Here is a 26,955-nt window from a genome sequence, read left to right as displayed (position 1 = left end):
GCTAGGAACCTGGAATTTTTCATCAACTCCATGTCAACGGAACCAAACATCTAAAAGTCATGCCTATACAGATGTACATTAAGAAGACCAATAATATCATCAGTGTTATTAACTTTAATGCATATTTTGAAGTTGCTCTATTTAAGCTTTAACTCGTAGGCAATATTGCTGCAGAGTGGAGGGGATGCCTCTTAAAGCCTCCCTATGAAAAAAATTCAGTCAAAAAGTTGGTTCCACTCACTTTGATAATGTCATGAGGTCAATTGCCTCAGAGGTTAACAATTGCACAATAGAGCATTGCTGCAGTGAAAAAAAATGAATAAATGATCATTCTTAAAATCTGACTTGATCCAATTCAATTGAAAGAAATGTTAAGACTATTGAGCTCTGCTGTTTGCAAACTACTGCACAAACAATAGAAAAATGTGGTGAATAAGCAGGCAATAATATACAGGTCTGATCTCCCTTACATTCATTTTGGTCCAAATTTCAAAACAAATGGTAGCATCTAAAATGCATACAGTTCCATATTGTCTTCAAAAGCAGTTTTCCATTTACAGAGGAGTATTTAGCCATAAGTAGAGCACTGGACAATGTAGGTGAAACTGAGATCTACGGACACTCTTTTATGTGTTAAAAGATTTTACGCGATAATGCATAAGAAATTGTTCTTTTTTTTCTGCCCAAATTCCATACCTTTAATTTTATAGTACAATTTTAAAAAGTTTCCTTCAGGTTGAGCTTGACTTCTGAAGACATCATAGGCACATCCATGTAGTATTTTTCAGCAGCAGTGCTGAAGCTATATACCACCTTTTTTTCTAGTGGTATTTTGACTTCTGTTAGCCTATAGTCTTGGTTAGTATTGGGGTCCATCCAAGTGCTGAGCAGGCTCAACTCTGCTTAGCTTCTGACTAGACAAGATTTGCCAAAGGCTGCTACTTGCTGAAAAATTTATAATGAAACTCTTAAAATAAGCTTAAAAATGAGGCACACCATAAATTTGTGCTACAGTTGACAACATTTTGTACTATGCACCGAGAAGCTGAAAAAAAATAGTAAATTTCCACATGCCAAGTTTGTACTAAAAGAAAACTGTGTCTGAGTTTCAGTTTACTTTTGATTAATAAAGGAAAATAGCTCCCATGTTTTCTTTCTAAGCAATTTATAATGGAAAGCTGAAAATAAACCATGGCTTCCAAATCTGGCTTGTTAGGAAAATAAAGTAAATTTTCAGTTTGTACATCATGGTAAGAAGCAAAACAAAAAAATGAGCTTCTGTGATTTGCTTGGCTCAATGATATCAATACTCCTTAAAACTTTTTTCTTTTCTATTTTTTTCTGTAATTATTACTTTACTTCAATTAGTACAATAAATGCCAAATTCAAACCACAACAGTTTAGAGATTTACAATATTTGGTAATTAACCAGCATTATTCATAATACAGGTTCACAAACATCTTCCTACAGTCTTGTGTAGGTCTAGAGCAGTTGAAAACCTGATATGCAACACTACAGGTAGTCATGACACAACTGAGCTCAAAATTTCTGTTGTTAAGTGAGGTATTTGTTAAGTGAATTTTGCCCCAGAAGCTGTGCGGATCACCTCTAAAGCAGCAAAATGAACCAGTTTGTCTGGCGACCTTCATTTTGTTCCCACCCACAAATGTGTGGGACAAATTGGCGGCCATATTTGGATTGCTGCCATACAGCCCTGGAACAAACTGTTTCATTGTCCAGCCTTTTCTAGTCTACACAGTGCTGCAGAAGCTTTTTGCAGCACTCAGACAAAATGGGGGCTGCATTTAGATCACCACCGCATGGCCTTTTCTTCCACAATCTGAGGTCTGGAGAGCTTCAGAAGGTAAGTGTGGGGGCATGATAGGTGTGTGCCCCATGGGTATGAGGAGAGGAGCTGGGAGGGCACTGCAACAACCCTGTAGTGGATTGTAAAGGTGAACAACTGCATGTCTGCTGCAGCCATTGCAACTTTGAAATCCATGTAGATTTCATTAAATGGCCTGTCATATCTCAAGATTACCTCTGTTGAGAATATAATGTTGCAATAGCACTGATATTGCTGGATGTAAGCACCATCTCTCGTTACTGAAGAATGTAAATATAGTTTGCTGGTGTGTATATATGCTGAAAGCACCAGCCTGAGGATGGCAAGTGGGACCTCGCCGAAACGTTGCCAAGATGGCAGATGAGATTCTGCCGAAACGTTGCTACAACTTTAAAAGCACAACTACAATGACGTGGGAAAATACCCAAACAAAGCTGAATTATATATATAATAATTCATATAATATATATATATTTGTTTTCTGAGGTTCTCGCGGGTATTTATATGTGGATCTTTGTTGTTGGTTTTCTCCGTAAGATTCGAGTATCTAGGTAACGTTGATGAAGTCTCATTCATCATCTTCAGGCTTCTGTCTCCGGCTCTGTGCTTTTCAGAGTAATGTGAGATTGCAGCTGCTTCCTCCTCCACCAATGAGAACACACCCCCACCCAATCAGAACACAGCCAAGCCCCCACCCAATCAAGTCCCACCCCCACTGGCAGTTAAAAGGAGGAAGCAGCTGCAATCTCCATTACTCTGAGAAGCACAGAGCTGGAGACAGAAGCCTGAAGATGATGAATGAGACTTCATCGAAACGTTGCCTAGATACTTCAAATCTTACGCGGGAGAAAACCCGAACAACCAAAGATCTACATATAAATACCCGCGAGAACCTCAGAAAACATATATACATATATATATATTTTCAGTAATAGAAAAGTTTGGTTGTATAGAAGTATTGTGGGCTATTCTATCAAAGTTTCCTTATTAATACAATGAATGATAAGAAAGATTTTATGCCAAAAAAACAGTGTTCTATACTGTTTCACAATTTTAAAACAGTCAAGAGCTGTTCCAAAAGTTTTCCAAAAATGAGTACCTACAGTAAGATGCTTTTAAAATAACCTTTTACACAAATTATAAATTTTTTAAAAATCTGATGTAGCTCCTATAAGTAAGCAATACCTGAATTAAACTTAAAATGTATGTGGAAATGTATAAGGAAATATTTCCTTAAAATGTATAAGGAAATATTTATGTGTAGTTGCATTAAAATATCTAAATCTGAACTAAAATATTAAACACAAAATACTAGTTAATCCATTTCTGCAACAGGAAATATTGTAACAGAATGTTTAAGCATACCTTAAGTATTAGGACTGAAAAAAATTGTGAGTGGTAAGAAAACCTCTAAGGGCATGAAATATTATACAAATTGTCTAGCTATCTAGAATATTGGATTATTATTGCTTGCATATTGCTATTATTATTACTGATAGGGTTAAATATGTGTGTAATCTCATACTGCACTTACCTTAGCCTGTTTATGTTGTTACTTCCTGCAAATTTGTTGCAGTTAGTTCCTCTCAAAATTTCAAAAAATAAGTAGAAACAATCTCCAGTAGCACCCAAAAGAGCAGATTGGTTAGCCTGACAAAAGCAGCACCATAGTGTTTTTGTATGTGAGTATCACATGACATTCATGTCCAAAAGGGTCAAATGTTGTATTATAAAAGTGCAATAATCTTTGTGGTTTTTTTTTTACATTTGGATGGAAACAGCAGAAGATTGATGACACCAATGCCTGACTTAAATGTCTTTTGTTTCATTCTCAGAAAAGGCACAATATTTATTTTAAGAAAAAAAATTGAAACACTGCAAATTATGTATGTCAGACCACCTTTGTATCTCTTAGTCTCAATTCAAGAATAATATGCCTTTTATTATAATAATAACTTATAATTCATATAGTATATTGATCAATATATTGTCTATTACTATCATTTATTTCTGTGAGTTCAGCATGCATCATTAGGAATAGTTTTCTCTGTTTAAGCCATAGGTCTAAATGGATATGTTTATGCCAAGAAATGAAAATACAATTGATACAAATAAAATATATATGCATGCCTTGGAGCAATATAATAAAATACAAAAAGAATTTGAGATGTTAATCTCTCTCTCCAAATGAGTTTATGTTCAGATGGACTGCATTCACTATAACTATTTTTAATGTTAAAATACCCTAGGGAAGTTATAAACTCACCAAATATGCAGTTAAAGTTACTTTATATTATGTGCAGCTGCATGGCTTTGTACCAGTGACCAGACTTCCTAAATGGGCCAGCAAAGGAGAAGAGTTTTGCTTCCTACATCTCCTTCCACCAATAACACAATGCTTTGCTTGTTGCAACATTTAAATTTCCTAGTATGTCAAAATAATCTTATGACCTTAGTAAATTTTGTTATGCAGGGGAGAAAAAGAGGGAGAGGAGGAGGTGCGGATATGCCAAAATGAAAAAAAAAATTACATATGAATAAAATTATCTGCCTTATGAACTCGCCACCCCTAATCAATTTCATAATGAAAAATTATACTTCCATTAACTTGTCAATATTTAGCATTGCCTGTTTTACCAACAGGATTAATGGAAAGGGAATGGTTTAAATTCAACAACTTAATGCACTAATCCTGGTTTTGTGGCAAATACCGGCATTCAATTTTTAAGAACCAAATTCTAGTATCTGATTTAACAGATACTAATGAAACCTAGCAATAATGTTTTAAAGCAATTTGTTTATGAGATATTTTACAATCCATTTGTCAATATCTAATACAAATAAAAAATCAGATACTGAAAATAAAAGTTTACTATAATTCAAACACTTCAAAGAAACCAAAACAGTAGGGTGGTTACTATCAGAGGCTGTCTGCTTGCTAGTTTTTACAAACATTATGAGGTCACATGAAATGGTGCTTTGACATGTTATGGCTCACTGGCAGTGATTAATTGACCAATATACTTTGATTTTGACATTTAGACACAGCATTCTCTGAGAACAACCTGAAAAGATATCTCAGATCTCAATCTCATGCATGTTTTAACTATTGTTTTACATTCCATTGCCAGAAATGTTCTCAAATTCTTCATTAAAAGGCTAATATTTGGTCCGCAGGTTTACACTGTATATATCTGCTTGAAACATCAAGGTAACATCATTATAAACAATGTTAATAATGATACAAGTATGTTATAAAATTCATAGTTATGTATATAGATATATATTTATCAGAGTTGGAACAAGTTCAGTACCAAATTAATGAAAGTTGATCAATTTTCAAAATGGGAAACTTTAACTATATTAGATGCAATTCTATCTTAGATTTTTTAAAAAAAAAAAACCCAACCCAAATGTACACCCAAAGCTAGGACTTTCATAAAAGCAGTTACAAACACTGAAGAAGTATGAAAAGTACTAATTTGCATATTTTCTAAACCAAAATTTGAGGCATATCTGTATCTCTAATTGCACTTCTGTACACAGCATAGATGTAAATTGACCCAGTTATAAATCATTATCATGAAGTAATATATAGAATAGAAAACTATGTGTTATTTACAAAATCGTCAATAGAAGAACAGAGATAAGAATGAAACTTTAGTTAAAATTGCATTGTGTCCATTATTATTCTATTTTTATTAATCAGGTAACCCAATAAAATGATATGCTTGCTATGATAAAGTAGCTGTATTCCTTGCCTTTTTCTGAGATATACTAGATATAAAAGAAGGGAAGGAGTTTAACAACTCTTAAGGATAATTGAATCTAAGCCTGCCACATATTCTTACACTTTAAAATTTTATCTTTCTTCAAAAAAATAATTGTCTAAATACCTCTAAGGTCAAATAGTGTCCTCTTTATTTGCTGATGAGATATATTGCTGAACAAATGCTAAATAATGTCAAACTCTGTACAACACTTGTGAACTGAGTAAATAATTATATATTTACTTCACTTTAGAGAAACAAATGGGAAATTACTTCAAGTTCATTGTTAAAATACAAAGATGCATGCTTATATTCAAAGAAGAGAAACCATATAACTTAAAAGTATATTTGACTAATCTAAAAGGTCTAAATTTTCTATTATGTGTGCTGATAGTAAATTTAAAAAAGGCTGACAATTGAACAAAGGCTGCTTAAATGAAAAATACTCATTGAGAACCCTGAATAAACCATGGTTAAAATGCATACAGATATCTTTACATTCAATTTTCAATGGAAAGACATCCTGATAGTCTTTGTTTTGAAATGCAAAACTGTGTCAGTTGTGACAAAGTCCAAGTGGAAAATTTCAAATTGTCTCCAGACACTTGTCTTTGTTCAGTTCGTTCATTGGTTTATAAGTTTGATAACAATAAAGGCAAAATTCTAGATGATTATCTAAAATGCCAACAATCCTTTTCATCAACAGGTTTTCATCAATAAGATATAACATCAATTTTGTTTTATAGCATACTCAGGAATTTATACTCATTTATTTATGTATTAATACAATTAATAATGAATACAATTAATACAAAGCTGAAACAATGTTGTTCCAGTATGCATCCAGTCCTTGGATTAGATTAGTTAAGCTTCAAGGATGCCTGTAAATGTTTATTAATGGCTTTTAATGATCATTTCAGCTGTTTACTCTGAAGCCTTCCTTTTGTTTTTGTCTTTTACGCTTGTCTTTTTTGAGTTCATTAGGATTGAGGTAGTTTTGAAGATGGATGGATGGATGGATGGATGGATGGATGGATAGATAGATAGATAGATATATAGATAGATAGATAATATTTTCAAAAACTGTCTATGAGGCTAAGATGTAACTAGCTCTTTCTCGGGATAAAAAGGTAATATCCAACGATGTCAGGGAAGATTTCAATTATTTTAGATATTCTTAAGACAGTGAAGAAAAATATGTGGCAGACTTGCCTGTTTTTAACCTTAATTAGAAGCCTATCAAGAATCCTGAAATGAATGGTATATACCGCCTAATATCATTCAGCATTCACTGTCTGTCAAGGTTCAAAAGGTCAGAGTATTACTGAAACACTGCAGATCTAGATATGGAATCTCTAGCTATGAAAGTGACAATACTGAGACAAAGTTCAATTAATGCAACATATGATTGATACTATTTAGAGCATGAAATGGTCTGCATTACTTGGTCACACAATCTTTTATGCAAAATCTAGAAGAATAGGAACACCACACAAATGCAGACACAGAGAATGAAGATTTTACTGATCTGTAGGATTGGTCAGTCATCCATGTTCTTCCAACTTCTATTTTAGATCGCTGTATTAATTTTTGCTTGTTTTAGCTCATACCAACTTGCATATGATTATTATAACAACGTTAGAGAAAAAAACTTGTTATTACTGCATATTACATTCCCTGTAGATTCATAGGCTATTTTAAAATTTAATTATTTTCACCCTAAACATTCTTTTTCAGGTTGGATCCACAAATTGTAAAAGGAAGTTTCTCCATATTAACTTGAACACTACAATTTTAATGATACAATCTTTTCTAAATATCTTTTTGTCTGAACTAGATGTGTTTCTGCTGAGGAAAAGGAGGATTCAATGCTGGTGACCTAATTATGGAATGCTTTCCCTAAAGACGTTCATTAGTTACTGTACTTGGATAACATTTGGCAAAGTATTTCCCAGATGTCTTAAATCTAAAATGTTCTCCCTCTGAAAGTATTTTTATGCTACTCTTTTCATTCTTGCAGATATCAATATGTTTTTTTATTCTTCCCATTATATTTGTAAAGTCAGTCTAGGAATTTGATTTGGTCCTAGCCAAAAAATTCCTCAAATAATAAATAATAATGTTTTTATAGCACTTGTATAACCTCATCTCCACATTTTGTGACTCAAAGATACTGAAGAAGTGAAACCTACCTCTTTTGTGTTGCCATATAACCAGGAGGCTAGGACCAGGGACAAAATATATGCTTGTAATTTATTTATTTATTTATTTGGGGGGTGGGGGAACAGAATGTTTTCAAACTTGCTCAAATATAAGTAGGTGAAATATTTAGTATTAAGGTGATAAAATGAGGATTATAAATAATAATCACAACAATGGATGCTTTTCACTATTAAAAAGAAGTTTATGGAATAAAATAATGTAAAACATTATCACAACCATGTACCTGTATAATATAATTACATATTTTGTCTTCAATACAAGTTTGTATTTCTTATCTCTGATGTCCTTTGTCCTTTTAACATGTCCAAGTTAGACCATCAAAGTAGGAAGCAGAATTTCTATTATCTTGTGAAATGTCTTAAAATATCTTTTCTTTTTCTCATTTCAGGGCAATTATGACATAAGCCCTTCCAACCTAGAATAAACCTCCAAACTAATAGAAAATGCAAACATTATAGAGAAAAAAATCCACATTTCTGGAAAATGTAATAAATTCAACTAAGAAGAAATGAACGAAGGACATGAACCCCTAGTTTCAATTAAAAAATATAAAAATTCTGCTTATATTTGTATATCTTAACTTATATAAAGTAAAAGACCATTTATTTATTCAGTATGCACAATATCTGCCTCATATCTGTATTACTGGACCTTTATTCCATCCCTTCTGAGGTAAACAAATGTGTATTTAATGAAAAAGCAACATTGTCCAAATTCAACTGCAGTTAAAACCATAATTAAACTTCCCAATTTTGTAATTCAAACTATTTGATATTGTTATCTATAGAACTTTTGAATGCAGTTCATCAAATCTATGTATTATGGAGGAAAAAAGCCCACAGCACTATGAAAACTGAGGGTTTTTTTCAACGTAAGTCACTTCATAGAGTTTTTTTCCTTTAACATTTCAGTTTATACTTAGTTACTTTCCACTGGAAGGAAATAAATACTGCACTCTAGTTTTACTTAGAAACTCCAAAACTTAATATACTGTGAATACTTATTTCTGTACTAATCTATATTCACTGCTTATAAAACTGTAACAAGTCAGTCTGGAATATATTAGTATTATTAAGAAAAAAGCTACTATCCTACCATGCAAAGGAAATGAACAAATTAACTGCTGATATCTCTAATATATTATGTGACAAACAATGACCTTCTTAGCTATCACCCTTAAAATGAGAAAAAGATTTATCAAGCCACTTGCCTCTGTATAAGCTAATACAACAAACTGGAAACCTGATCTCTACCTTGGCCTCTCTAGATATATTTGCAATCAGTGTAAAAAATGGTCTTGTCAAGATCTGAGATAGGTTATCTCTTTCTGGACTCATCAACATTAGCCTTTTGTGGGAAGTGGGAGGGGAGTTTGGAAATGGAACGCATGTTCCAAGTTTATTTTAAACAGGAAGGGACTTCATAAAAATAGCAAAGAAACTGTAATGAAAGTGTCATAGAAAATCCCATAAAATATCATTTTAACCATAAAATTACCTGTCTAATATGAATTCCCTTGAAAGCAAGTTTTAATCCACTTAAATTAGCAAAATAAAATGCTTTTAAAGATCTAATAAATACTGTTCAGGACATAACTTATTTTCATTATCCTTCCAGGTAGCACGACAGATCCAAAAGCAATAAGCATAAAAAGAGAAAACAAAACACTAGGACTGTTCAACAACAGGTAGAACATATATATTTTTAATGTAAGTGGTAACCCTAACCCTATAAACAAAACTTGCTTTCATGTACGCATTTTTGTGTGACATGTCAATTTAATTTTCTCACATTTTAAAATCAATATTTTATAACTTTTTGTAAAGTTTTACTATTAGAGGAAGACATGTTTCACACCTATAAAACTGTATCTTTGAAGTAATAACAACATTGGGCCTGATTTTCAAATTTTACCTCATCTGGAATACTGTCACCTCCATTAGCTTTGTTGTTGCTCAGATTTCCTAAGGCCCATTTGACTTCAGATTCTAGGATGCAACTACGTCAGTGACTTTTTAATTTTTTTATTTTTATTTTTATCACCTTGGACTGAAAGGCGATCAAACTGGTCAGTCCTAAAGGAGATCACCCTGACTGCTCTTTAGAAGGCCAGATCCTGAAGATGAAACTCAAATACTTTGGCCACCTAATGAGAAGGAAGGACTCATTAGAGAAGAGCCTAATGCTGGGAAAGATTGAGGGCAAAAGAAGGGGACGACAGAGAATGAGGTGGCTGGATGGAGCCACTGAAGCAGTAGGTGTGAGCTTAAATGGACTCCAGGGGATGGTAGAGGGCAGGAAAGCCTGGAGGAATGTTGTCCATGGGGTTGCGATGGGTCGGATACAACTTCACAACTAATAACAACAAAATAACTGTAAAATAAATGGATTTCAATTTGGAACTCTGACATCCAACTATCAATATATGATGAAATAAATTTCTATTTCTGTATAATAATAATAATAATAATGAAAAAACAACTTTTTTGCAACAAGAAGTCTAGGTTTCATTTGGTTGTTTTCATCTCATTATAAAAATGTACTGCTTCATCCCCAGACAAACAGGAGAACTTGAATAAAATAGGAAAACAAAAAACAAGCACTGAAGCAAAAGTCGCACTGAATTAAATGTACTTGGAGGCCAAAAGCTTTGAACCTGAATTTAACTAGCCATTCCATCCTCATGAGGTAGGCACCTCAGAAGGTTGGGCTTGGGTAACAGAGAACTCATTGTTTTCAAAATACTGCTAGAAAAATGCTGCTTTATATTTCCTCACACCACAGACCTTGTGCTTAAATCCAAAGTGGAGAAGACAGGAGTGATCCATTCAAAAACAATTTTTCCACTATAAATTACCTTCAAGCTGCCACTTCTGACATGCAAACACTGGTAAAGGATGTTATGATGGTATGCAATGCAAAACAAGAAGCTTTTTTATTTATATGCGATTGGGACACTTTTCTGTCCATTCCCCTTTTTAATCCTCAGCAGAGCAAGATGAAACTGTCCAAAGAGAAGCATTCAAATATTCACAAAAAAGTGCTGGCATTCCACATCTGTTTAAATTGTTTATAATATAATGAAGTGTGGATGCAGACTTTAGAAAAGACATACATTTCAAAGATTTTACTATTATCAGTTTTTTCTCATCTCAGAAATTCACATCTTTGGAAACTCTGTGACTTATTAGCTAGAATATTTATATTTCATACAGAGTTTAGGAATATGAATGGGGAATCAAAATGTCAGTATAACAGTACGGCAATATAGAGCTGCTGTATTTAACATTTAAACTAGACATATCTACTGGCAAATTTTACAGAAATAACAAGTGTTTGATATTGAGGGCTAAATAAAAATAGAATTACCTTTGTGATCAGCACCTGTAAATCTTACTTTACTGAAATTTAGGCGACATCCACACAAGTTTGCTAAGTTTCCACCAGCCCCAGACCCAGCGGAAACCATGCCACCATCATTACTGCTGCCACTACAGTGTGCCATTAAGGTATAACCAAAATAGGTCTGGGCTATGATGTTGTCTGTATAATTTTAACATGCAACATTCCATGAGCTAGTAGATCCTCTGGCTGAAATTCTGGCCATGCCCAACATTATCTACCACATGAAAAGCCTCTTTCAACTCGCATTGAAGAGGATAGAGGATAACAGGTAAGGCCAGATGAAGTGAGAAAGTCTCAAAGAAAGCCAGCAGAGTCAAATAGGCTATAGGTTTGTCTCCCCATGCTCATGATTATGTCCTATGTTTTGAATTGTATTTAATTTTAACTTAAATTAAAATATAATTGCTCATCATTATGTTCTATGTTTTGAATTGTACCTAATTTTAACTTAAATTAAAATATAACTTAAAATCTCATGAGTAGGTTTCTCTCAAGATTTTAATCTAACCCTACTTCATTAACCAAATATTCATTTAATAAATTAAACATAATCCATTTCTGAGGTCCTCGCTCTAACTTCTGATACACTTTCTTTTGTAGCTGGATCCAAAGCCAAATAATACTACGTTAATAAGTATTGTACTTTCTAAACACAAAAGTATTTTTCCATTTAAAGCTGGCAGTCATTTAATTAACTGTACCCATTTAAATTAAAGTAAATTATGTTGTAATCCAAACGGCAGTAAACTATGCTGCAATTCAACCCCCATCATACCCCAAATGAACTTAAAACATTCCAGCTGGTGGCTATTTGTAATTTCCCTGCCTCATGTTAGGTTTTCTGACATTTTTATTGCCTGTTGTTCTAGTGATAATGTGCAAGCACAAAGATGTATTAAATTAGGAATAAATGGAAACACTTATAGATTAAAGAAGAGCAAAAGAGAAGCCTGTATTCAGGAAAAATGCACATGGTTTCTCTGCTACTAAGTTTAGCATCTACATTAACTGGAAAAGGATCAGGGTTCTTCTTCTTTCATAATAAACATTCATTTACTACAAAACTGAATAGCTGTTAAATGATAAACAATGGTTTGGTGTTACAGGAATGTGGGCTGAAGGAGCTTCGACCTCACATGATATTTCATTCCCAATACAATGGCACATAGCATTTCCTCCCAGTCTTTTCCAATTCTGTAACTTCTGTGTTTATCCTGCAAAATAGAGCTAAGGTAACTTTGTTTTAGTCATTTTGGCAAGAGTCATAAGAAACCGATTTACCATTTTGCTTGAAGCAGCCAATTATGGCTTCCCTCAAATGGAGAAAAGAGAAATTATTCTACATGTAGGAAATGTATGAATCTTTAATGTCTTGATTCACAATAGTATCAAATTACCTTTATTATTACATCTGAAAAACTCCAGAATGCTTACATTGTTCTTTCCCATAGCAAATAATTGAAGACTTTGTGTTCACTTAGTATGAAATCTATTTTCACTACTTTAAAGCTCTAGGATTCTGACTTAATATTTTCAATAACAGTAAGCCCTCTTGCTTTTCTTTTAACACCTAATGAAAAAATACTTTATGGAAATAGTGATTTCTTTAGAAGAATTGATACTCTGCAATATTTAGTTTTCTCTAAAAACATAGATTCTATAAATTTCAATTTCCTCATTGATTTTAGCAAGTCTTTTTCATGTTGTTTTTTTAAAATATTATACATTTTTGACAACGCTCATGTCAAAAGGAAAACATTTTTGCTTGGAATGTATGGCGGTATCCAAAATGGTTTCTCTATATTACAACAGCAGCTCATGAATTAACTATTCACATTATTTATTAACAGCCACACACTGGCACAACTATTTAACACAGTGACTCCTAATAAATCAGAATAGCAATTAGCTAGCTCAGCATGTGGGTTGTTTGTGACAATTTATAGAAGCTCTCAAGCTGGCACATCACTTCAAAACCACCAATGGGGGAAAACCTTTTAATGAGTCACTTGAGATGACAGGCACTACATGGCACACCTGGTAGGAATGCATTTGGCAGCTTATTTGGTTATACAAATTCCCCTATCTCTTTTCTGCATTTGTTTACCTATTTACAACACAGGCTGATAGCAAGGATGAACAATGAAGCAATTTGTCCCAGCCAAAAAGAGTGAGGGATGAAGGAGCTTAAATTTTGTACATTAGCATTTATGAATGGAATTTTTAATCCTTAAATAATAAGCAAACTGAAGATGTCATGGATTCAATTAGCAACTGAAATACAGAAAATGTGATACCTATTTAGCCCAATGATCTGAATCTAATCAGAGTGAGGAGGAAAGCATAAAAATGGTCATGGGTTTTTCAAGATTCTCATTTTCAGTAAAAATTATGTGAGAAACATATTGCATTTAGACAAACATGCACACATTTAGATAAAGAGAGAAATGAGAAAGAATCAGATTTACATTCATGGATCACATTACATAAGGTGGGCAGGTCTCTTAAAGTCTGCTATGTGGGTTGATAACAGTGCAGGGGAACTAGCTACTCAATTTTTTTCCTATTGCTTTTTTTCTTGTCTTAAATTGTCAGTTTGTCATCACACTGCATATTCATCCATTGCTTAGATGGTTTTTGAGAGGTCAAAGAGAGAAGAGTTAAATCACTTTTTCCTCTGTACTAAATTTCAACCTTGACTAGATGTCTGGATTTTTTTTAAAAAAAAAAGACCTGTAGGGAAACTATCGTAATCATACTGATTAATTAAACAAGTTGGAGTCCATGCTAACCATCAAACTGATCCCCCACCACCCCAGTTTTATATGGAATATGTATATACAATTTTCGTTAAGTATAGCTAGTTGAGCTTGGTATGAATAAAGAAACAAATGATTATGTACTACCAAGTCATTTACATAAATAAGCCATCAAGTAATCACATAAATAAGATTTTATCCACGACAATCTGCCCCTAGTCTTTCAGATTGATCTGAATGAATTTGGTTTTAAGAAAATGTAGTATTTAGTATTTAATCAATAATTAATATTGATTAAAATGCAGCAGCAAAATTTTCACTTTATTTATTGCAACAATTATAAAATTGCCATTAAAAATGAGCTGAAATATTTGAGTGAGTTTTCTGGATCCATAACGTGTGATTCTTACAATTTTCTTACTGTTTTATTACCTTTTATTGTTTGTAGGCCACCCAGAGCTTTATGGACTTTAGAGTTGGGTAGCCTCAAAATCTATGAAGTGCTTTGAAGGTTCAATTTAGCATACAAAATTGAATCCAAAAGCAAGCTGGTGATTAATGCAGGTATTCTAGAAAGAATCAGGAAACCACTCCTCCTTCTGCAGTTGCCATCAGATTTTCTATCAGATTACTCCTTTTCAAATAATTGTCTAAAAAACTAAAAGTTAAATTTATGTGACTATTTCCCATTTTTGCATAGATCAATACTAATATTTTTCATCTAAAGCTTTGACCCCCTCCTTTGAAGCTTTTTCAGTCATGTTGAAAATACATTGTTTTACACTGGATCTTCCTGATTCTGGAGAAAATTCTATAAATAATTGCAAGTCCAACCAGAGAATGACAGTCTAGACTCATACTAGAGCAGAGGCAAGATTAAGTTCTGACTGGTAGCAGTCCTATAGAATAGAATAGAATTCTTTATTGGCCAAGTGTGATTGGACACACAAGGAATTTGTCTTGGTGCATATGCTCTCAGTGGCCATAAAAAAGAGATATTTGTCAAGAGTCATAAAGTACAATAATTAATAAGTCATAGGGTGCAAATCATACTAGGAAAGAGTCAATAAAAATCATTAGGATGCAAGCAACAAGGTTACAGTCATACAGTCATAAGTGGGAGGAGACGGGTGAAAGGAAGGATGGGAGGATTAATAGTAATAGTAATGCAGACATAGTAAATAGTTGGACAGTGTTGAGGAAATTATTTGTTTAGCAGAGTGATGGCGTTCGGGAAAAAACTGTCCTTGTGTCTAGTTGTTCTGGTGTGCAGTGCTCTATAGCATCGTTTTGAGGGTAGGAGTTGAAACAGTTTATGTCCAGGATGTGAGGGGTCTGTAAATATTTTCACAGCCCTCTTTTTGACTTGCACAATATACAGATCCTCAATGGAAGGCAGATTGGTAGTAATTGTTTTTTCTGCATACCTAATTACTCTTTAAAGTCTATGTCTGTCTTGTTGGGTTGCAGAACCAAACCAGATAGTTATAGAGGGTTGGATTCTGGATAGAATTCTTTCTTATCCTTGAGAATTCATAATATTACATGAAGGTGGAACAGACTGCAAAGTAGTCCAGGAAGTCTGGGAACACTTAGTATCTTTTAAGGATAGTAAATAAAAGGTGTAGAAATTAAGAACAACTTGCTGACAAGCAGAATAAGCCTACCGATGTTAAGCAGATGCAGAGACTTTTAACATAAAGAGCGACAAGGAAGTACTTGTAAAGATAGAGATAATTATGCCTATAGTCAGAGCATTCCTCTATAAATATGTTTTAATTTACATCTTTAAATGAGTAGAATTCTAAATACATGAAAAAGATCTATCAGTAGAAACAAACACAGTATTTCCTCCTTTTAATCCTTTATCTGAGACTATACTAGGCCGATGCACCATGTTATTTACTCAGACATTTTCCATACTAAAGGAGCATAGCAAACAAAAGTAAGTATTCTTTGAAATACAAATTATTCAATAATAAATCAGTGGATACATATTCACATTCTACAGATATCTGTCCTGCTTTAAAATCATAGTCCCCAAAAGTCTGAAGGAGAAATGTTTAGTATCAAAGAATTTTGTCAATGATCCTACTCTAGAAAACGAATCAAATATTGCACTGAAATTAATCAAACACCGTAACTACATCTAGACTTTCAAAATCTACAGAAAAAAAATACTTTTTATATAAAAAGAACATTTGAAAGCTAATATCAATACATTCTTTTCTACATTATTGTATCTGGCACATTACTTTCCCAAGAGAAAGAGAATACAGAGTTTATTCTAGAAATAAATTCTGTACATAAAATAATTGTAGAAAATCACCTGTCCATTAAAAAATCATTATTTTGAACAGGGACTGAACATTCCATATTTGAAAATAAAGCTGTGGGCTAGGACCACCAATGAATCACGGCCCAAATTTTTGTTAAAAGAGAACTGCTTTTTTTTTTTTTAGCATATGGCACATGTTATCCAGGGATCCCCGAGGTGGCTGCCTGCCTCTGGGAAAGGAATTTTTCGGGCGGTTATCTTTACTCGCCAGATGCCTGAATGCTGGTAGGCAATCGGGAGAGGCTCCTTTTTTGCCCCGACATGGTTTGTTTTCTCATGGGAATCGAGCCGCTGACCTCAGCAGTGCGCGGCCCAGCGTCTTACCATGTGAACCACCGCAGCCCTCCAGAGAACTGCTGTTTGCAATCCAGTCAATATGTCAGGTGTTCAAGTGCAGCCATGAACTAATATTGTACATAAATCCCATGTGTTCCTTTGAAATGGATCAGAAGCCAAGGTCAGATTGGAAGTCATAAAACTTAGGCTTTTGTATAGTCTCCTTAAGGAAAAATGTCAGCATCTCCTTTTCCCAAAGGATGGAAAGTGACAGGGAAGGCAGTCACTAATCTGATACCATTGTATGGCAATTCTGATTGCTGTGGTGAATCTGAATGCTATAGATTATTCCAAAGTTAGCTACAAAGTACTGGAAAGGAAACCTGCTGTCTTTTTCCTGGCTTTTTTTTAAAAGAACTGCTCCTTTTATCCTTGCTGTAAGTATTTCTAACTCATTGTCTAGAGGCATCCCTTGCCCCCCTTTCCTGTTAGTTTTTGTTGAATGGAACAAAAGGCAAAAATATCTCTCTATTCTTGAATGAGACCTCTGCATACAAATAAAAGCATAGGGTAGGAAGTTGGCATTCTTGGACAGTGGTCTGACAGAAATCCTTAATTTGTCTGTAAGTGACCCTTTTCACTGCCATACATGCTAGCATGAGGCCACAATTACTGTTGCTAAAGGGACTAAACCATTCTCTGTGCATTAAAAATGGGAGTTGTTATAAAGGTCAACTTAGATTTCTCTCTAAATCTAAGACCGCAGACCACTTATCAGTTCCTATGCTTTCTGGCTGATGGTTTGGTCACTTTTGAATGCTGGCAGTGCTTTCACTCCAGTGGTAGCACGAGACGGAGTCTACAACCCACACAAGTGGCTCAGGTAGTACAGCTCATCCAGGATAACACATCAATGCGAGCTGTGGCAAGAAGGTTTGCTATGTCTGTCAGCGTAGTGTACAGAGCATGGAGGAGCTACCAGGAGACAGGCCAGTACATCAGGAGATGTGGAGGAGGCCGTAGGAGGGCAATAACCCAGCATCAGGACCGCTACCTCCGCCTTTGTGCAAGGAGGGACAGGAGGAGCACTGTCAGAGCCCTGCAAAATGACCCCCAGCGGGCCACAAATGTGCACATGGCTGCTCAAATGGTCAGAAACAAACTCCACAAGGGTGGTATGAGGGCCCGACGTCCACAGGTGGAGGTTGGGCTTACAGCCCAACATCGTGCAGGATGTTTGGCATTTGCCAGAGAACACCAAGATTGGCAAATTCACCACTGGCACCCTGTGTTCTTCACAGAGGAAAGCAGGTTCACACTGAGCACATGTGACAGACATGACAGGGTCTGGAGACGCTTTGGAGAATGTTCTGCTGCCTGCAACATCCTCTAGCATGACTGGTTTGGCAATGGGTCAGTAATGGTGTGGGGTGGCATTTCTTTAGGGGGCCCTCCATGTGCTCGCCAGAGGTAGCCTGACTGCCATTAAGTACCGAGATGAGATCCTCAGACCCCTTCTGAGACCATATGTTGGTGCGATTGGCCCTGGGTTCCTCCTAATGCAAGACAATGCTAGACCTCATGTGGCTGGAGTGTGTCAGCAGTTCCTGCAAGACGAAGGCATTGATGCTATGGAGTGGCCCGCCGTTCCCCAGACCTGAATCCAATTGAGCACATCTGGGACATCATGTCTTTCTCCATCCACCAACGCCATGTTGCACCACAGACTGTCCAGGAGTTGGGGGATGCTTTAGTTCAAGTGTGGGAGGAAATTCCTCAAGAGACCTCCTGCCACCTCATCAGGAGCATTCCCAGGCATTGTAGGGAGGTCATACAGGCACGTGGAGGCCACACACACTACTGAACCTCATTTTGACTTGTTTTAAGAACATTACATCAAAGTTGGATCAGCCTGTAGTGTTTTTTTCTACTTTAATTTTGAGTGTAACTCCAAATCCAGACCTCCATGGGTTGCTAAATTTGATTTCCATTGATATTTTTTGTGTGATTTTGTTGTCAGCACATTCAACTATGTAATGAACAAAGTATTTTATAAGATATTTCATTCATTCAGATCTAGGATGTCTTATTTTTGTGTTCCCTTTATTTTTTTGAGCAGTTTATAATTGATCTGTAAGAATACAGTCCAAATAAATTATTTTGAATGAGAAAGTGGATTTCAATTATACAGCTTCTTAATTATACAGCTTCTTAAATAATTAAATAATTAATGTATAATACATGTACTTGTGAAAAATCTGTAACTGTCTGACTTATCATATATCTACTGTATCATATAACTATGGCTAAATCTACCCCTTCATTTGTAAGATAGAAGGGTTGAAATTCTAGCTGAATAAAAATATGTCTTTCCACCCTAGAAGATCCAGCACAGATCTAGGCATAAGATGGCTTGCACTCAGATTCTGAAATTTTCCTCCTAGACAAATATTTCAGAATAAAGTGAGAATCAATATTTTAGCCAACATTAACAAATAAGTATTTCAGAAAAGTTATAAAGTCATGACAAAAAGAACCACTACTAGAACAAAATTCTGTTCTGTTTAAGCTTCTCCTGTGCTGGGATCCCAACTGACATATCTTCGCAAAACATTTAGACCATTCCAATGTATTTCGGCATTTAACAAATAAACTTATTTCCATTATGGTATTTTTAATAGATTTAGATACACAATACATAAATTAACAATTCAGAAATGATCAGGATGGTCAGATGAAAGTCTCAGAACTGTCTGATCTTACAAAACATGCTTCAGAAACAATATAAGATGCAATAAATAAATAAATAAATCTCCATACAATTGTGCGGCAGAGAAAACATCAGAGTTCTACTGACATAAATCCTGCCAGGTCAAACTGAAATCTAAGGATTCGGATTACATTGTATAATGAACAGCATCTGCTTTCATCTCAGCCTCAGCAGGGATGAGGCAAGAGACATCATTCAAGATGTAACAAATGAATCAGCAGCCAGCATGGCCCAGCAAGCCTTCCAGTGGGAAAGATGATGGAAAAGCATAAGTAAAATGTTTTAAACAGAAACATCTGCATGCATCTGTAAGTGAATATAACATATGGTATATTTTTAAAAAATCAATTTGGAATGAATTATAGAGGTACAATATCTATCTATCTACCTCTATCTACCTCTATCTCTGTATAAGTGACTGTATGTGTATATTTCATGTCTGTCTGTCCATCTATCTTCTTCCATCCATCCATCCCATAGAATAACAACTTCATATTCTTTGCACATAAGAACAAAAAGTGATTATGAAAATTGACTTAGTATGGCCTATTTTGATAGATGTGTAGTTTTATTGTTTCAATGTAGTTCTACAGTTTTTTTAAAATTAATTCTTTGTTAAGAGCTTTAGTGGTACAGTGGTTAGAATGCAGTATTGCAGGCTAATTGTGCTGACTGCCGATTGCCAGCAGTTCGGCAGTTCAGTTCAAACCAGCTCAAGATTGACTCAGCCTTCCATCCTTCTGAGGACCCAGATTGTTGTTGGGGGCAATATGCTGATTCTATAAATTGCTTATAGAGAGCTGTAAAGCACTGTGAAGTGGTATTTAAGTCCAAGTGCTATTGCTATTAACCAACTTGAGTACCATGATTTGGCTATTTATAATCAAACAATCAACTTACTTGATTTTTTTTCAATGATTAATTTTACTATTAAAATAAATATTACAAGTTTCAAGAACTAAATAAAAATGGTTAAAATATGCTAGGGTGTATTTTTTCTTAAGTCAATTTCAGTTGTGATAAAAAAAACTACTATGCATTGATAAAAAATAATTGTCTATTAAATTGTTTGGTTCAATTGTTTAATCAAAAATAAAAGTTTGAAATTTTATTCATTTTCAAATCCTATCTGGAAATTCTTTCAAAATTAGATTTTAACGATAGCTACTTGCAATATTGGTTATTTTTACTATTTACATTATTATTTATTTATGAGTCATATATCCAATTGCTTTTTATTATGTGCTTTGAAACAAATTTACTTCTCTTTCAGTTCAAAACACCTACTTTGCATATAAACCACAATCTCCTTAGAATCTGCATCTTGCAAGACCTTGGTGTTCTTGCACGAGGTACTCTAAATATGTATGTATGTATATACATATACATATACATAAACACACACACACACACACACACACACACACACACATAGTTGTTTTCATATATATATATGAAACGAACACAATACAGAAGCCTGATGATGGCAGATGAGATTCTGCCGAAATGTTGCTACAACTTTAAAAGCACAACTACAATGACGTGGGAAAATACCCGAACAAAGCTGAATGCCATATATATATATATATTCTTAAGTTTTCGCGGGTACTTACATGTATGGTATTCAGCTTTGAAGGGATTTCACAAAATAGTCTGCTACCACTTTACTCATCTCAGTTTAATTAATAACAGACTATTTTAATCAACACGATAAAGCCCTTGAAATCCTGCCAGCGTTTATTTTTAGTACTAAGAGCAACCTAAAAAAGAATGCAATACATTTTCCTGCAAAGGTCACTCTGTCTGGTTACTGTACTTGGAGATTAAATTTAGATGCCACAGTGGACTATGTAAACTTAATTGTGGCAATCTAAAACTGAAGCATATTTTATTATGTGGCTTTTGGTATTATCTCTCATTTTCTGAAGTAAACCAACAATCACTCACATTCCTGGCCTTTTATTTGCAATTTCTATCTACTTAATTTGTTAATACCCTTTTAAACTCTAGCATAAAATCATGTCTGCTTTGGTTTGATTTATCTTTGATCCGTGTTTATCAATCTTACCAAATTTAAGGTGTCTGAACTTCAACTTCCAGAATCCCACAGCCAGAATACTGGCTATGAGTTCTGAGAGTTGAAGTCCACACATTTTAAAATTGTCAAGGCTGAGAAACATTATATAATTTTTTGAACTATGTTATTTTAGTAATCAGAACAATGTTCCATAACAAAAATGCCAGAATACAACTCAGCATTATACATTTGTTTAAAGAAATTGTAGTACATAAACATGCTTTTGTTTTTAGCTATTTTTTATGGATAGTTGTGTGCTGCCTAGAATCATTATAAGATAGGCAGCCGTATAAGTCTACAGCAGGGGTCTTCAAACAGCTTTAAGACTTGTGGACTTCAATTCCCAAAATTCATCCTCCAGTCATGTTATCTCAGGAATTCTGGGAGTTGAAGTCCACAAGTCTTACAGTTGCCGAGTTTGAAGACTCTTGGTCTACAGTGATAAAAGTGCAAAAGTATTACTAAGTATTTTGAGGAACAGAAATGCTTCTAAAATAAGGCATAGGTTTACTTTTTAAATATCAATTATTTCATTTTACATACTTTTGCCACTACTATGCTGTGTCATTATATTCTCCATTCTGCCATTTAAATTCTCTCTGAAGCCCATTCTCCTCAAACTAAAATGGATGGGAATAGCTGTTGCCAATTATAGAGAATGACTTCAAAGCATTTTAATTGAAAGGACTGATGAAACTTTTGAATAAAGGGGAAACAGGTATTGTATCTAAGCTCTAATCATACAACGATACAGCTAGCAATTACCTCTGTGCTAAGCTTTCAGTGTGTTAGATATTGCTGTTCAAATTCTAAAAAATAGAAAGGTTTATAACAATAGAAAAATAGAAAGGTTTATAACATTAAGTATGATTGGCCTCTGAGGGCCAAAAAAATAAACCTGTACAAGCTAAGATGCATTAGCTATATCTCAGGCTGTCAAACTGCCATATGCCCCCTAAAATGAAATATGAATTGGTTCAAGATCCCCTATGAATAAAAGTTTAAAATACTTAATAACAAAACAATGAATAACATTGCTGTGATGGACAGATCATTTGGGCAGATGGTTAAATCTGTTTGTGCAATCTCTCAAAATCTGTTCCAGGCATTTCTCCTTAGTGTGCTTACCCCTATGCCAGCTCATTGGAAGACTGCTCAAGGAAAGCATAAGTGAATCTGACCTTACCCAAGTTTCACCACTTTTAAAAAATTACAAACTTCCTCCCAGTTGCTCATGAGCTTCTAAGAAGTCATAATTCAGTCATAACTTGAAAAGCTATAAGCTACACTGTAATATAAAAGAACCTATTGTTTTAAATATAAAAACTGAAAAGAAATTTGAAATTTGTAAAATTATTTTGTCATATTTTTAATTGTATATTTTATTACAATATTAATTGCTAGTAGCATTTAAATATTAGAAATAGCAAAAAGCTATGTCAAACAATAGACTCTGTTGGAAGGCTACAGGCATACCCTAAATGTAAATAAATAGATAACGAAATAACTTTCACATTTTATTTGTTATTGATATTTCTATCAAGAGTAGTACTAATAACATATCTTGTCAGGGGTGGGATTTCACCAGCGTTACTACCGGTTCAGTGATTACATTTTGCGTGCACGTGTAGAAAACCTTAACCTGTGCCTCCCGGACAGCTGAAAAGCACTGCACGCAGGTGTGCAGCGTTTCAAAAGCCTCTTTTGTTCCTGCTTTTTCAACCTCAGCTATGCCGTGCAAAGCAGCTGAGGTTGAAAAAGCAAGAAATAAAGCAAAAGTAAGAGCCCGGGCAGGTGGGTGGGCCAAACGGCAGCAAACACAGAACTGGTTCGATGTTTGCTGCTCTTCAGAGCTATCGGTTCTATAGAGCCAGGCAGAACCGGTAGCATCCCACCCCTGATCTGGTCCACATAGAAGTGCTTTCAAAGACAATCTGGAATTGCAACTGGTTAAAAATACAAGGGTCCACTTGGTAATTTGTATATATCAATATGAATATATTACACCTCAACTGCATTTGTAGTTTGTATATATCAATGTAGTTTGTATTTATAATTTGTATATATCAACATGAATATATTATACCTCAACTGCAATATATTACACCAAAACTAAGTTTTGGATGCAATTCAGTTTGGAATTGCAACTGAAAGCTTGTATGGATCTAAAAAGCTTTATATTACAGAATATTTATAGCTTCATGTTGAACTGTGGGATCCTTGGGGCTCTCTGATGCTCTTGCCCTATATGGCCTGATACATAAATATTTCCTGGACATTTTTTTCCAACTATTGTTTGAAAGACAACCAATTCTTACCTGCAGTACAGTATATATGAACATTTGAGGCTTTTTTGTTGCATTTAATCAACCACGTGCATGGCAGTTTTTTCTCCTTCCTGTTAAACTCAATCTTAATTTTCACTGCTGGTTTGCTGCTTTACAGTGGGTTGCACACTACCTTCCTTGTTTATATTAGCAAGCCCTTAAATTGAGAGCAAGATAACTAAGAGACTAGCAAAAGGAAAAAGTCATGATCTGAAACTATGATATTTATGCTGGCACAGATTCTAAATTAGGGAAGGGCAGACCATAGCTAACATAATGACAAACTCCTCCTAACCCAATTGCAAACTAAATTATCTGTATTCAGTATCCATTTATAGGGAAAAATGCATCTTGAGCCATTTTCACAAATTGGACTTTGCATCTAAATTGAGCAGGGAAATTATTCTGCCATGCTAAAATCAGTTTCTACTACTCAACTTGAGGCACCTGGGAAACTTGATAGTTAAGATGAACAGTAGTTTGAAAAAGAAAAGAAAAGAAACAAAGTGTAAATAAGGCATACTGTAGCTAAATTAAATTCATATGAAGGAGAATTTATTTTGAAAGGGTGCAAAGGAATGAACTGATGATGAAAATGGAATTAGCCTAGTAACATCTTTAAAAATACAGTAAAAAACCAGCTCACCTCATATGAACTTTTTAATGAAACCAAACATTTGGGGCCTACTACAAGTCAATGAATTTCTCATCCTGCTTCTCCAAAGCTAAAAACTATGAAGGCCAATTTTAAGCAGAATTTTCTTAAGCAGTTTAAGAAATTTGCTTTCATATGTGAAAGAAATATTTTTTAATTCTTCTGAAATATAGTCAGCCTTTCTTAAAATACTAGTATAACAAAACTATAGTAATCTAAAAACTGGTAAAGTTGATGCAAATAATTATTGAACATAAAACAAGATGACATATTCCTTTTGTTCTCCCACTGGAAATTAAATATAAATTATATGACCGAGTTCAAAACTCTTTTACTGCAGTACTTTCTATATACTTTATTTTCAACATTGTTAGATAGATGGATGGATAGATAAGATGGACAGACAGGTATACAGGCAGAAAATAAATAAATAGGTAAATAGGTAGATAAATAAAATTAGAATATAGGTGTTATTAAATAGTTTTGTAATTTATAAATGAAAGACATAATTATTTCATAGAATAACAGAGTTGGAAGGGACCTTGGAGGTCATCTAGTCCAACCCCCTGCTCAAGCAGGAGAGTCTATTCCAAATATTAGCCTCTACCTAGGATTTTATATTCACTTATTTATTTCTTCTATTTATATAGGTATCCACTTTAGGTAATGACTTTGATCAGCTTATATCAAGTAAAAACAATGCAAATGTAGTATAAACATTGTATAAATAACGAATATATAAATAAATATAAAACATAGCAAAACATGTATTATGAATAAGCCTACATTTATATGGGTAACATAGGAGTGATCAAATCTGCAAGATAGCACGAGAATAACTGATGCATCTTAGCCTAAGTAGGACAAGCTAAAGGAAGAAAAAGTATTGCTCTTTACTATTCCTGCTGCACATTTCATGCCTTTCTTAAATACCAAAATACTATGCACTGTTTTTTAGCATGAATTTAGTATATTCCAACCCATAACATCATCAAGTATGTAGATTTCCAGAAAACCATTTGTCAAACATTGTCAAATCTTAAGTCCTATGTACTGAATCAAACTGAAGCTCTGTTACTCAGTGGCATTTTAATAAAATATCAATCTGATTCCTGCCTTAAGACTGGTTACAGACCAGAGATTTGTACTTGCTGTGCAGTTGAGTAGTCAATTCACAAGGGCAAAAAAAAAAAAACCAAAGAAAAAAAGAATATCTTCTTATAACAAGAAAAAATTCAGCTGATAAGATCTGGACAGAATCTTGTCCACAAACAGCATTAGATGCCAGATGGGTTATATCTGATCATAATTTTTTTTAAAAAAATACTCATTCTCAAATATCTTAATCAAATTTGATTTTGATTTAAATAACTTTAAAAAATAATTTCTAAGCCAGGGTGACTAAGCTTGGCAACTTTAAGACCTATGGACTTCAACTTACCATGCTGGCTGGGAACCCCTGGGAGTTGAAATCCACACGTCTTAAAGGTGTCAAGGTTGGACGGACATCCCTCTCAAGGTCCAAGCATAAAGCATTTCTGCATAGTGATTAAAGAAATCATTGCTAGTTGTCCTAGTTAGGAAGGATGGTATCTTTGGAGAACACCCAACATGAAAGAGGCTAAACAGAACAGGGCGACGGGCATAGAAAGTATTTTAAAGCACTTGAGCTACAGACCACCCAGAAGAAAAGAAAAATATTAGATAGTAAAATCTTTTGAGCTTGTCAGTGGCTAATCATCTTGTTTGGAAATGTTTCACATTTTTTCTTCATTCATGTGAAGGGTTTAATTCATTTTCAGAACATTAACATGTTATCTATTTAGGAGAGAAAAACTGATTTAAGATAAACTGTGATAAATAGAAACAGTAAGATTTCAGAAGGTGACAAGTTGAAAGTTACACTAAAACATGTTAGCTGTGATTACTGTTGCTAGATCTAAAACATGAAACAACGCTAATATTACACTCTTTGCCAATCTGCAATACATGCTACTATGCTAAACACTGTTATGAGAGGTATTTCAAATTTCAAATATTAACTGTACAAATATATTATTTCCTCAGTCTATGCAGAAATGTGGCAATAATATAAAAGCAGCTTAGTAGTGATTCATACACTGTTAAATTAGCTAATATAAACAATTAATTGACAATTGAATTCTGTTGATCTACATTCTGATGATGGCCAGATTCCAACTTACAAGGTCCAAGGTATTAATATTATTTGCTGTGCAAATTGTTAATTGCTCAATAGTCATAGAATTGGAAGGGACTTTTTTTGGCCCCCAAGTGCAAATTCTGCTTAATGCTGGAATCTAAATGAAAATATCCCAACAAATGGTGGTCGAGACTATGCTTGAATATACTCCGTGAAGAGTTGTTCACAACTCTCTGAGTAATTGGCCCCAATGTCAAGCAGCTTTTCCTGTTAGGACATTTTTCTTCACATTTAGCCAAAATCTACTCCCTGCATTCTAGGAACATTATTCTGTTTTCTGCATCCTG

The 26,955-nt window shown here is 34.3% G+C and overlaps 1 protein-coding gene and 1 long non-coding RNA gene across 4 annotated transcripts in view; one reads left to right on the top strand and one right to left on the bottom strand.

Moving 5' to 3' along the window:
• The window catches only part of GMDS (GDP-mannose 4,6-dehydratase), a 262,026-nt gene that overhangs the window by 141,448 nt on the left and 93,623 nt on the right, over positions 1–26,955 (bottom strand). The gene's annotated exons all lie outside the window — the stretch shown is intronic.
• On the top strand, positions 7,415–10,477 carry LOC148126323 (uncharacterized). Its single transcript, XR_015743089.1, has 4 exons — positions 7,415–8,512; positions 8,628–8,711; positions 9,458–9,527; positions 9,897–10,477. It is a non-coding gene; the product is annotated as an uncharacterized LOC148126323 (long non-coding RNA).

Source organism: Pseudonaja textilis, chromosome 3 (assembly GCF_049901715.1).
Source record: "Pseudonaja textilis isolate UNSWEBS1 chromosome 3, rPseTex1.2, whole genome shotgun sequence".
NCBI classification, from domain to species: Eukaryota; Metazoa; Chordata; class Lepidosauria; order Squamata; family Elapidae; genus Pseudonaja; species Pseudonaja textilis.
The sequence above is the reverse complement of the archived record's forward strand: the minus strand, read 5'-3'. Positions and strand labels throughout refer to the sequence as shown.